This window comes from Chaetura pelagica, unplaced genomic scaffold (genome assembly GCF_000747805.2).
Source record: "Chaetura pelagica isolate M959 unplaced genomic scaffold, ChaPel_1.0 scaffold436, whole genome shotgun sequence".
In the NCBI taxonomy this organism is placed as follows: domain Eukaryota; kingdom Metazoa; phylum Chordata; class Aves; order Apodiformes; family Apodidae; genus Chaetura; species Chaetura pelagica.
Genome location: NW_009953651.1, coordinates 1223315 through 1236747, shown reverse-complemented (window position 1 = coordinate 1236747; position 13433 = coordinate 1223315).

Sequence of the window (13433 nt, the reverse complement as noted above, 5' to 3'; positions counted from 1 at the left end):
TATTTTCTAGCTGCTTTCTGTAGCCACTGGGTATTTAAGTGTACATATGTGCCTTGTTGTCTCTTGTGTAACCCTTTCTTAATCTGCCTTGCAACTTTTATGTTTTTCAGTTTCCTTTTAGCTTTCTTCTGTCTACTTTAGCTTACTTGTGTACAAACATACTTCAGCTCTAAACCAGAATTAGTTTGTATTCTGCTTCAAACTGTTTAGTTGTCATGGGCCTTTGGGACAACTTCTCTTTAGCACTTAGCCTCCTGTTAAAAATGCTGATCTGTCCGCTGGTGATCTTGCTATGCCAGAGCCACTGGGTATCTCCTTTGTGGTCATGAAAGATATGCTAAAGCAAGAATGAAAACTGCACTGTCCTTACTGCTCCTGGTCTACTCTATCCTTTCCAAACTCAGGGTATTGCAGCCTGGAATGTCTTTCACTTTACTGGAAGAACAGTAACAGTGTGACCTGCACATGTGTATCTCCAAACATGAACACAACTAGTTACTCCCAGGATCAGAATGCTCTTGTCTCAAAGAAAGAAAGCAGTGTGGACTTCTACCTTTGTGCTTACGGAGGAGCTAAAGAAGAATGCAGGCACTAGTTTTTGCAATTCAAACATCTTAAGAGGGTAAATTATTTGCAGAGGAAGAACATAATCAATTCTGTTCTTGTTATTTTAGCTTCCATTTGTCTCTATAGCCAATTTAATTTAAAAAAATAATGTTGTATATAAAGACATAGTTTACTGGACCCAGAGCTGACAGCCACTGCAGTGCTGTTCGGTTGCTACTCAAGGTTTATTTACTATTGTCACTGAATGGACTCTCAAAAAACCCTCAACTTTTTCATTGTTCCCACTTCATTAAAACCACACTATTCTGAAACTTAACAAACTGTTAATGAAGTGAACATTAATACTTTCAGAACAATTACTAAATGAACCAAAGAGCTAGGCTGGGAAAGCTGTATTTTAGCTGTAAGTTTGAGATCTGTGAAATGGCTTAAATCCAAAGGCTTTGACATAGTTTTCTGCTACTGCACTCATGTTGCCTTTTGGTTTTATTTGGTTTTGCATTTTTTTTAAACTTTCAATAACTTATATTCTGTATAGAAAAAACACTATGCGGTTGAGAGAGCAGCAAGAGCAGAAAATGCATGCAAAAGGCTTGGGAACTCAGAAGTCTTTAAAAAAAGCAACAAACTTCTTAAGAAGATTTTAAATAAAGATTTATCAGCTATTCTACTTTTCCAGCAGTAGAGCAAATTTGGTATGAGTCAAGACTTCTGGCCCATAGCTCAGAACAGCAGTTTTTTAATTATCTAAAGATGCAGGGTTTTCCTTGTTGTTGATCCTTGACAAATTTTAGTGTAAGCCCCCGTCACTTTCCTGAGACATCAAGTGATGATGCTGGCTCTCTTCCAGCTAGGGCAATATTCCAGGGAAAGATAGCACAGCTAAGCCAGTCAGCTTTCTAAAAATGGCGGTTAGGAAGAAAGGGAACAGAGAAAGTTGTCACTAAAAAATGATTTGCTATTTTAATAGAGATTTGTCCTAGATTTATTCTGACTTCTTCCTAAAATTTGTCTCAGCAATTTTTCCATGGGATCCCAAACTTATTGTCCCTCCACTGAAGGAGACAGGTTTGAAGAAAACGTGGCTTAAAAAAAACCCAACAGACAAAACCCAAACAAACAAGACAAAAAACCCAAGCAAAACCAAAACCACCCACACTAAAAATTAAGCCAGAAAGATTTAATCAATAAGTATCAGAGAAATTTCATTCAATCTGAAACACATCTTCAAAGCTGAGATAGGAGAAAACAGCAGTAGGTTAGAAATAGTTTACAAGTTGCTTATTTAGAGGCATTTGAAATTCAACATAATTTACCTTTGATTGTGAAGTAATAGTGCTATTAAACCATGAGATAGAATGAAAAAAAATTTAATTATTTAGTAGGTGGCTGAACTAAAAAATTCTCACAGGAAAATGTCTCCATTTTTCTTCTAGTGTGTCTCCCTGGGCTTCCATGCAGCTAAAGTATTGTCCTGTATGGCTTCACTGTGGTTTGCTACTGTCTTTTCCCAGGCTTTTCACACTGTCTTCCATAATATCCTCATTAAGAAACTCAGAAAGTGTGGGTTGGATGAGTGGAAAGTGAGGTGGGTTGAGAGCTGGTTGAGTGACAGAGCTCAGAGAGTCATGATCAATGGTGCAGGGTCACCCCCTGCCCTGCATTATGTTAGGGTTTTTGGGGGGGGATTTTGTGGTTGAATATGTGAAAATACTTAATGCTGCCTTGCTGGCATTTGAGACCAATTTCTTTATTTTCTTTGCATTTTTAATTTGTTTGTTTTTGGTGACTTGGAAAAGTTTTAGCCTCTGAAATGTCTTGTTTCTCTTGGCGCATGTTAAGACACATCAGCCTTTGAAAAAAAAAAAACCTGAACTGAAAGTTCCCCTATAAGCTGATGACAGAATGTGGAAATCTATTGTTTGCGTGCCTTATGATAGCAGTGGTGACAATTAATGCTCTTGCAAATACAATCAAGGATTTAAAAAGAAAACAAAGTATTTAGAAGAAACAAAGGGAGCACCACCTTTATACAAGAGAATAATTGGATAAAATTACCAACAGTCCTTGAGGGCTAAAATTCCATGTTGAGTGGGCTAAACATCAGTCCGTGTCATTCTCAGAGAAGAAAGCTAAGCCCTGCAGAGGATGGGTTTCAGATGTACCTGTACTGAGTGCTTTTCTGTTTGTCAGGTATTGGTTGCTCCACATGCTGGCTACTTCGGCTTTGATTTTGTCTCATCTACTTTATTCTGTACACTCCATAGGGGGTGGAGGCACCAAATAATAAGATCTGTCTGCTGTCCAGCATGAAAGTGCTTACACCTTTATTGGATCCATTCTGAATTTTCTTATATGCTGCTGGCCATGTAGAAGCCTTGAGTATGTGAGATGAAGCTTGGCCAGCAGCTTCAAGCCTTATTAAGAAAGGACTGGTGAGAGAGGGGTGGACAAACAATACAGTAAAACCTTTGTTTCGTAGGAATCCAAGCAAAAACTGTGAATTGGGTCAGTATGTTAGTATTTTTCAAAGCTGTAACTTAGAAGGGATTTGAAAATATTATTCTTTTATTTGGCTGTGGTTTGTTTGTTTGTTTGTTTGTTTTCCCCCCCGCTTGATGTATTTGTCTGGGTTTCTTTCTGCCTTTTATTAGATTGTATAGAAGTATTCCAATTTGATGTGTTTAAGGGACCTTGCAAGCCACTTGATCCACAGAAAAATTATAAAAGTCATGTCTAAGCATCAGAACCTTGGACGCTTATGTCAGGGTGTTTATGTGGGTAGGGCACTGATTTGACTAGAGTGGTAGAGAGTTTTTACTTTTTAAAATGCTTTTTTCAGGCAATGGCAGTGTAATTGTTACACTGAAATCTCAGATAACTTTTTTTCTACTAGATTAAACCTTGGACCAGAATTTAATAAATCTGGCTCCTCTGGCTCCTGACCTGTTTGATGACAATGAGCAAATAATTTTATCACCCTGTGCTTGATGTTTACATAGTTAAGTCTGTTCATGTGCACTGAAGCTAGATATTTTTACTCACCAGAGCCAAGAGTAAGTGTGTTTCACTAGAATATGAGATGGCTTAGTCTGATGTGACATTTATCTTCACTCATCAGAAGTGCAATCAGTGGGGAGTTGCCCAGATCTTTGTTCATGAAGATAAATGTCAAATGTTATCTATCTACATTCTCATATGATGTCTATCACCATGGTATCTGAATGCCTTCCAAAGCAATAATGTACACGAATTAGACCTAAACCAGTCAGCAAATGATCATCATAAAGATGTCGCTGACAATTTTCTGGAAGTGGTGGTTTGGATTGAATCTTTCCTGTTTCCTTTGATTATGTAACAGACGGTGAGAGATAAGCTTGTTTAATTATTGGGAGGGGAGGGCAGGGGGATTAAAAAAGATAGACTTGGACAATATGATGGAATACTGAATTCATAATAAATTCTTTCTTTCACCTTCCTCTAGTTTCCCTTTCTGCCCAGGAGGCTAAAGACACGTTCACTCTTCTGAAGTCAGTCTTGGAGTAAGCACTGCCAACAAGGCCAGGTGTAATTTTAAAATATTTATGCATTGTCAGTTCTGGAATTAATCTTTCTTAATTGAATTGACAGGAACTCATGTCTGCAGGTAATGTAAACTGTCAAACACTCTGCCAGTGACAGCATGTTGGTCAGGGTGTTGGAGTTAATGAGAGATCTGAATTATGATGGAATATCTCAGTGTTGGCTTTGGAGTCTGGTGTTTATAAATGCATTAGTAACATGACATTAACTACAGGCTACAGACTCTGAAGTTCAGAAGGGCTAATTATTTGTTTGCAGTTTCTGAAAGAACTGGGGGTGAGATATTTGTACCTCAGAAACACTTTGGTAGTTTTTTGCTGCAGTGAAATTTCTTTCCCTTGAAATGCAAACAATGTCATTTTAAAGCATAATATTTTTCATTTGATACGCAGTGCTTTTATAGTCTGGAGATACTGTTTTGAGATACATGAATTAAAATATTTATCAACACTGTTTAGGAGAGTCTTGCCCGTTTCCACTGACAGCTAGACCAAGTCTGCAAGCTAGATCAAGCTCTGTTAGCAGAGCATTTAGCACAGTCTAATAGTGATACTTTCCTTTCCTTCTCCTCATGGCAAAAATGGAATTACTGTTAGCTTTCTAAAATCCAGAGAGTGCAGGGAGGATATTGTGTGTGTAACAGAAACCTCAGATAATTTTTGTGCTGAATATGATGAAGCAGATGAGCCTTTGTTTGCTATAGGCAACTGTTAATGAAGATTTCCCAGGATCTTACAAGCTTATTGAAGCATCATGGGCTCTGCGTGACATGCTTAAGGGTGAGGCTGCAGCCAAGTTTTACTAAGGGGAGGTGGGATCTCATGAATCCACAGGCTGAATGATCTATCCTTTGAGACGAGTGCTTGCTTATGTGCCATAATAAGTACTAGAAAGCATCACACTACTTTCTATGCTAATTAGAGTTCAGACCCTCTGTACTGCTTGCAGGCTGAGCTCAGTGGAGATTTACCGTGCATAACACAAATAGGATGCTGATTAGATTTTAAACAGTAAAGCTTTTATCTTGAGGTAGCTGGACCATAAGAGATGACCTGACTTGGTAATAATGGGTTCAATGATCCAGTCTTCCAAACCAAAGGAACTGTGCTCCTAGGTGGAACCCTGGGGACAAAAAGAGAAAATGTTTGAGTATCAGTTTGATATTGGATCAGTCTCCCTGTTGGTTTGAGTGCAGGACAAAAACCAGATGATACCAAGAGTCCTTTCGGGCTTTTCACAAGCAGAATTCTGAATTGATAAAAAGCCCCTTTCCAGTCTTAACAGATGTCCACCCAGGAGAATGAATGAAAATAGTTTGCCCCTTTTCGTTCTTTGTTGCAAACTTTTTGCAAACTTTTAGATGGATAATCTATAGTAAAGGTAGCTGTCCTAAAATTTCACTGGCTTTGGTTTGGTTTAGAGTTAATTATTTTATGAATAATTTCAGGTTAGTTCTCAAATCAGGTGTTTGTAATTTTTGAGAGGTACTACACAAGAATGTTGATATACCATACGGTGTCTTTATTATGAAGCAGACTGACCATTCCAGGCACCTTGCTAGAATGCTGAGAAGTGAAGGGAGAGTTTCTGTAGATAAGTGAACTAAACCAGCAACACTTTGAAGTAACCTTGCGTGTTATAACATGGGAGAAGGGAGGTAGTGTAGTAAAGGTAATAGCTAGTAACAGGTTTTAAACCTATTTAAGAAATTCATTCCCTTCTGTGGCACATCTTTCTGTAGATGGTTTGCACAATGAAAGCAGAGGATTGCTTGACACATTTGGAGGAAAAGCTGATTAAGGTTAGCCATGTAGCTCTTCATACTCAGCAGGTGTGTATCATGCTATCACCATTATTCTTTGCATCTTACACATCATAACTGTTTTTCAAAACCTGTGTTGGGAAGTGGAAGTTCTGCAGATTGTCAGAGTAGCGTGTCGCTGAACAGCTGTGTGGGAACATTGTTTCTGAATGTTCTGCAATATCACAGGCTGATTTCAGTTCTTACGTAAACTCTACCTCAGGTCCTCCCCAAACCCTACATCCTTGAGCTGCTTAGTGATTCTGTGTCCTATGCCAAATAATGTATTTTAATGGGGCTATTCTGAGTTATGAGTTAACACAAATGAGTTCAAAATTTAGTTTCATTTTGGGACATATTTCTCAATATTTTTTCTCTGAAATTGGTTAAAAATCCTCATCTTTGATAGATATAAATTATCTGTAGAGATGTACTTACCTGAAGGAACAAAAAAATATAAGCAAAATTTTAAGTTCGGGGTTTTATTTTTGGCTGCCAGGTATTGTCAATAGCAGACTATCCAATACCACAATAAAAGTGGTAGCTAAGAAGGCACACTGACATCTGCTCTGCAATGAGAGATGTGTTGTATGTAAAGAGGTAATAGGGTGGTTATCGGTGTCAAAGAAGTGTGAATATTTGTGAAAAACTTGGTGTTCTGTGATCTTTCTTGTTTAACAGTCATGGATGAGTAATGCAGAGGTTTCTAAAAGATTTCTGGGAAAGAGGCTGCTGATGGACCTGTTGGAGCAGCTCCAGAGAAAGGCCATAAAAATGATCAGAGGGATAGAAAGAAAGGCTGAGATTTGAGGTTGTTCAGAGAAGGCTCCAGGCAGACTTCATAGCAGCCCTCCAGTACTTAAAAGTGGTCTTTTTTATAAAAAAAGATGGGGACAAACTTTTAAGTAGGACCTGTTGCAATAGGACAAAGGGTAATGGTTTTAAATGAAAAGAGAGTAGATTTATACTAAATTTAAGAAAAAAAATGTATTATATGGGTGGTGAAACACTGGCCCAGGTTGCCCAGAGAGGTGGTAGATGCCTCCTCCCTGGAAAAGTTCAGGGTCAGGTGGACAGGGCTCTGAGTAACCTGGTCTAGTTGAAGATGTCCCTGCTTATTGCAGGGGATTTGGACTAGATAACCTTTAAAGGTTCCTTTCAGCTAGAAGTATTCTATGATTGGATAATAGCAATTAATCAGAAGCAGTCATGTTCATTGAATAATGTTATTCTCACAAGATCACTGCTTTCCAGTGTTTTGGGTTTTTTCCCCACTAACATAAATCATGGGTATATCTTCTTACTGGCATCACAAAGCATGAAATTTTCTGCAAAGGCACATTTTTACAAAGCAGTGGCTCATACGGCATAATTCGGTATACTACTGATTTGTATCTCCTCGTATTTTGATTCCTTTTCTGTTACTCATTCTCTTGCTTAATACAGACAAAGATGAAAGACATTTACTAATAGCTCATACGAAAAATGCTGACTTGGTAAGACTAGAGTTCGCCAAGGTCTCTGGAGGTGGTATCTTCATGTTAATACTTGGCTTTCACATCAGAGTTCATTCTGTGGTGTTGTGTCTTCCAGCTATTTACATATGCTTTTTTACTATTGTCTGATGATTGGAGTAGTATGGGACTTCTAAGAGTAAACCAGCTCATGATATTATGACTAGTGTTTCATCTCATTCTTGTAAGGTTTAGGTGATTTTCCGGTTGAATTTGTTTAATCCTTGTGAGGGTTAGTGAGTCAGATCTGGAATATTTGTACCATTGAAAATGTGTAGTCCTACTTTCATTCTGGACATACTCATCATCACTGGACAGAAAATAATAATAATAATAATAAAGAATAAATTAGTAGCTAATTCACCTGCCTATGTGAATTAATAGAAATAGTGTCTACTTTGTGGAAGGTTTGGAATAAATTAATTGGTTGGAGCCACCAGCAGAGAGACCATTTTTTATTCCGATAAGCAGGGTAAAATGTAATTACGTCATTATGTATGAAAAGAAAACATAGAATCATAGAATGCCAGCTTGGAAGGGACCTCAAAGATCATCTGGTCCAACCTTTCTAGGTACTACTACAGTTTATGTGAGGTGGCTCAACACTCTGTCAAGCTGAGACTTGAAACTGCCCCATGTGAGGGAATCTACCACTTCCCTTGGGAAACTTTTCCAATGTTTGACTGTCCTCATGATGAAAAAAGTATCTCGTGTGCAATCAGAATCTCCTGAGGATCAACTTGTGCCTATTACCCCTTATCTTTTCCATGTGACTCCTTGTACATAGGGAGTCTCCATCTTCTTTGCAGCCACCCTGTAAGTACTGGACTTGAAATTTCAGTTGAGGTGCTGTGGGGATTTTGGTCACCTTTTGTAGATACAGGGTCTATTACAGCCTGGCCTGTATTCCAGAGAGCTTGTAGCAACTGCAGCCCTGCATTGGACTTTAGATGTAGCTGCTGGCAGTTCTGGTAGCTCTCGGCAGCTTTTCCTTGGAACTGCTATTCATGAGTAAAACCAGCAAGTGTGCTGTTTTCATTGATGGGCAATGGATTTTATTTTTTTTAATCCCTTCTTAATTGCTTACACACCAAAGTTTCAAAGCTGCTTTTTTTTTTTTTTTTTTTTCAGTGCATTCAGATTAAAAAAAAAAATAAATAATGAAATTTGGTATTTCTAGTTTCCAAATTGGAAACTCATCTTTTAAACTAGTAGTGACATGCAGCAGTGGATTTGTAAAGTATGGTTGAAGTTTTACGGAGCAGGTGGCCACATGCTGAACAACTGCTGTGAAAATGTGTCTCAGAGGTGCATCAGCATCTGTCTTGTGTGAGCTTTGCAAATGTAAGACTTATTCGGAGGCTGGCTGAATTGAAGGCTCTTTCCCATATACTCTACAAGGGACAAATGGCAGGTTGTTCATTAGAACTGATACTAATAGCAGAACTCTCCCATGCTTTGGCAGCCTGGCTTTTCTGAACGAGATGGATTTGGGGTTCCAAGCTATTTTCTTCTTACTAGCCAGAGTGCACAAGTTTTTCAGGGCCTTTCGCTAGTTTGGGAGCAGGGGAGGTACAGTTGGTTCTCCTTCATTGCTTTGGGGGATTTCCATTCTATTTTCCTTTAATTTGCTCCTCCCTGTTAATCGAATAAGAGAAGCTTAGTGTTAAGTGAACAGATAGTTCTTAGTCCATGTATATGAGCAAGAAGAATTCAGATTTGCATGAAAATAGCTATCCTCAGGTTAGATCTTTACGTTTGGAGATAAGCTTTTTTCAGGTCTATTTTTCCTCCATTCTTATGCGGTTTATTTAATGCGAATGGTGGATGTTTGGGGAGGGACAGAGGCTTGTTTGACTATTTAGATTCATTGACAGGGTTTAAGTTGGCACAGCATGGATCAGAGCAAGATGAGTGGAGACATCTTATTTCTAATTAAATACACACATACATGTACTTGTTCAATTTAGTAAATCTAAATTCTTTCTCAGAGCTGATTGCTTCTACCAGTCTACTTTTTGTGTGTGTGCGTTTGCACTCACAGCACAGTGGGGCCATCCCATTTAGGATTTTTTAGGGCAAGAAATAGAAGCATAAATTGGAATGCATCCCCTGTAACAGAATTCCTGTATGGCAACACCAGATGAAGGTCTCACCAATTCTTCTTTCTGTCTTGATAAATAGTCTCAGTCTTTTTTTTCTTTCTTAATGTGTTCTAACAGTAGCCGTTATATGTACATAGTTCATATACAGTGCAGGCTTTTGCATGGGGGCAGATGGATTATGTGGTAGAATGTGTGTATTTTGGGCTGGACTGATGTAGGCAGGATTAGTTTAAACATTTAATTAGCTACCTCCTACTCCAAACCAGGAACTCCAGCTTTGAGAAAAGCCCACTGAAATCGATCTCCTCTGCCAGGCCAGGCAGTGTCAGACTTCCAAAGCCAGAGCTCATCACTGGAGTCCCAGAGGTGCTGACTCCACAAGTAACCTTCAGAGGCCAGTGTGTGTTCTTGCACCTGAGAAGTATGGGTATAAGGCTGAAGAGAAGGTGCTAATTATCTGTGCTATCAGGTCGCAGCCAGATAGCTATCTGAACAAAACATTTGGCAACTAGTTAATTAAAACAAAGGCTTCATGTCTCTGGGAGTAAAAGCAGAGCAAATTCGTATACAAAACACTTCTGCAAAGTTTCTCCCCCTGAAATCAGGGAAAGATGTGTTAAGAAATCTGGAATTTTGCTGCAAAAGCCTGATGCTTTTCTCCAAGATAGTGATGTCTGATGTTTTGCTACTAACTGGAGCTTTCATTATTTTAGCATATGCTAATATCTGACTTTAACATTTGGAGAAAGTATTTGGCTTCTTAAAGTATTATTTATCTTGACAGGTAAATTGTCATGTTTGCAATGTCTTTGCCTATTTTTGGTACATATGTGAACTGGTGGCTAAGTACTTTTTTTTTTAGCTTAAAAAAAAAAAAAAAAATTCCCTATTATATTTGTCCTCCTATGAGCAAATAAATTCTTCTGAAGGTTGTTCCTAGGCAGTTGTTATATTCTTGTCTCCCAGAGTCTGCCTGCAGTCCTGAAACAGTCTTGGGGCAAAGAAACGTGCTGACAGCTCAATTTGAGGGTATTTTGTTTGATGACTGCATCAGTTTAAGATAGTCTTCTGAAGGCCACAGGCCATGATTTCTGTCACAGTTTGACTCAGGTCCGACAACAATGCTCTCGATCCCCCCTCCCCCCAACCCAGGTAGGGAAGGAGAGAGAGAAAAAGAGAGAGACTTGGCTGGATTGAAAACTAAACTACACAGCTTTAATTAAAACACTAATGAATCGTACAAGAAAATATATTAAATTATATACAGATAGATTCAGGTGTAGGCAAAAGCCTCTCACCACCCCCCACCCTCAGCAACTCCCACAGCACTTCCCTGAACTGGGAAGAGTCCCGAGGAATCCCGGAGCTGCTGCTGGAACAGAGCAGAGAGTTATGGGGGTCACGAGAGATCAAGCCTGAGGATCGACGGTGATAGATGAACAGAGTCCTCCCTGGACACTGGCCATGGACGGAAGAGAAGGGGAGAAGAAGAAGGAAGGAAGTTGTCTTCTGTGATCTCTGACCTTCCTTTGAGCTTACGTAGATATATGGAATGGAATATCTTTGGCCAATTTTGCTGTCTGTCTAACTCAGCCTCCTACGAGGGGGGTCACAGATCTCCCCATAGTGTCTGAGCTGGCAGAGTGCAGGTGCAGCCTTGAAGCCTCAGTAGTTAGAAAAACATTCCACTGTCTTATCAGCCTAGCAGAACACACTGTTGCTAGCTACAAGAAAGCTTACTGAAGGAAAAAAAAATCAGTAAAAAGAAAAATTGGCTTTATCCTGGCTCAAACCAGGACAATTTCTTTCAATACACCATAGTACTATGGTTTGAAGCAAATAAGAGAATAGTCTCACACTAAAGATTTCAGAAATGGTGTAGAAAGAGGCTTGTGGTGTTTCTTTTTGTTGTTTGCTTTGGTTAGTTGAGGGCATGGTGTGAACAGGAGTAAATACCTGACTGGTTAGTAATACCACCGATGCCAGTGCGAAGCCATGGCCCTGTTGCAGTCTCTGAGGCTGGTCCATGATCTTTAGCGATCACTTATTTCTGGTATTTGATAACCTGAGCAGCATAATCTGGTGTCTTGAGCTGTGAGGTGTATAAGGCATGCACTTAGGCTTGTGTAAGACATATTGTTGGCTCATTGCATGTCACTGACCAGCTCTAGGTAGCTCTCCTGAAGGAATTCAGTGAGTGCCTGTCTCCTCTGTGGATCCCTTGGAGGTGGCTGGCTTTCCCACTGCTCCATTCCAGGTATCCGTATAGCTCCTGCTGTTTTCTGTGTGCTGTCGTGTTTTTTGCTGCTAGTCCTGACATCTTTTCATCTGGTAAAGCAACAGAACTGCCTTGGAATCTTTCATAAGCAATTTATAAAGCATTCAGGGTTTTTTGCCTCCAGGAAGTGTGTTTTTTTCTGTTGTGTTCCTTATCTTGGACTTGTCGATGGATTTATCATCTCTTTGCCACAGCAAAGGTTACAAAGGAGACAAACTTTTTCAAAGGGTAGCTTTGTGGTCCGAGTCCACATACATAATGTGTATCCCATTTCTCTTCTGTGTATGAATTTTTAAAGAAGTTTCTAGTTTTCCTTCTTTAGAGAACTGTCATTATAATTCAGGTCCCTGTTTGTATACGTGACACAGACAACTCTGAGCAGTGGAAAGTACTGTGTGAACGGCTGAGTGCTTCTTACTGCCTGAGCTAGCACTGACATAAGATTCAGCACTGAATGCTGCCATCTCACTCTCCAGTACTGCTTTCAATTTCCTAAATAGATACTTGGGCATATAAGCAGCATGGAATGGAAATCCTACTTAGACAATGGCATAAAAGACAGTGAGAACCAGACTTCCGGTCATTTTCTGTTTCTATATAATAGGCAGTTCCCAAAAGCACTTAGAGCTGTGCTTTCCAAAGAACTTAGAAGCAATGGACTTTGATGGGACTATGTCCTCCCTTAACTATTAATATATCTTGTTCTCCATGTGTTAGATGTATTTAGGATAGGAGTATATCACGTACTGGAAGGACTCTGAACACATGAGACTTGGGATGTCATCTTGTGGTGGTTCAAAGAAATGCAAGAGCAGCATGTAGGTGATGAGTTTACTGCCTCTGTATTTTACACTGATGCATTTTTCTTATTGAAGTACATGGTCATTCTTTCTTGTACAATCTGTCTAATTGTAAAGTACGTGACTTTAGCTCTTAACCTCCTTACAGTCCATGCCATTATTCAGGTTTTGGGGTGACTACGGCAAGAAACTGGTAAGACATCCCATGCTGCTTGGACACCTGACTGTATCAAAGAATGCAGCTGCTGTTGGTTGAACCTACATGATGTCAGAAACAGAAGGACTCTGATATACTGCTGGTAAATTATTAAAACATTGTAATTTCTGTTTAGCTTTAGCCTTTCCATGGCTGGATCAGCTGGCTAGCATCTCATGTCTGTCACACAGGTGCAGAGAAGGTAGCCTCATCAAGCATTTTCTTTTCCCAGAAGAGAGAAGTAATTTTAGACCCAGAGAATCTTATCTGTGAAGAACAGTCTGTGTACTAGGGACTTAAGTGACAGGAGTGCAGCTGAACTGACCGCATCAGCTCACAGGCCAAAATATTTGTCAGCTTTATCAGTTTAGGCAAAGCAAACTCCTAGGTGGATGAAATCCTGAGGTTAAATTATTCCCTGTTATAAGGAAGAGTTGTTTCAGGCACATCTACATTCTGCCATTTTTCTGTGGCCTCAAAGGATGTTTGCCTCAGTTGCTGGCAGCTGGAGCAGTACAGAGCTGTCCTGGCCAAAGGGAACATCCCCAGTATTCAGTGCAGATCTAGAAGAGCATGAAGTTGTTCCCTAC